Source organism: Terrapene carolina, unplaced genomic scaffold, assembly GCF_002925995.2.
Source record: "Terrapene carolina triunguis isolate 2854851 unplaced genomic scaffold, T_m_triunguis-2.0 Scaffold55, whole genome shotgun sequence".
In the NCBI taxonomy this organism is placed as follows: domain Eukaryota; kingdom Metazoa; phylum Chordata; order Testudines; family Emydidae; genus Terrapene; species Terrapene triunguis.
The window spans coordinates 1,997,620-1,997,946 of record NW_020664406.1 but is presented as its reverse complement, the minus strand read 5'-3'; the positions used below and the strand labels follow the sequence as shown (position 1 = coordinate 1,997,946).

At 67.9% G+C, this 327-nt stretch overlaps 1 protein-coding gene across 1 annotated transcript in view; it reads left to right on the top strand.

Moving 5' to 3' along the window:
- Positions 1 to 327, top strand: part of LOC113407914 (LYR motif-containing protein 4-like) — a 123,977-nt gene that overhangs the window by 710 nt on the left and 122,940 nt on the right. The gene's annotated exons all lie outside the window — the stretch shown is intronic.

The following is a 327-nucleotide window of genomic DNA, read 5'->3' as shown; positions in this document are numbered from 1 at the left end:
GGGGGGGGGGGCGTAGCCCCGCCCCCTAGCCACTCCCTCCCAATTCCTGCCCCCCTGACTGCCCCCCACAGAACCCCCAACCCATCCAACCCTCCCTGCTCCTTGTCCCCTGATCGCCCCTTCCCGGGACCTGCCCCTAATCACCCCCCGGGACCCCACCCCTTATCTAAGCCTCCCTTATCTTTGTCCCCAACTGCCCCCTCCTGAGACCCCCCCACCCTACCTGTCCCCTGACTGTTCTGACTCCTATCCACACCCCTGCCCCCGCCAGATCCCCGGGACTCCCACGCCTATCCAACCGCTGCCTGTTCCCTGACTGCCCCCCCC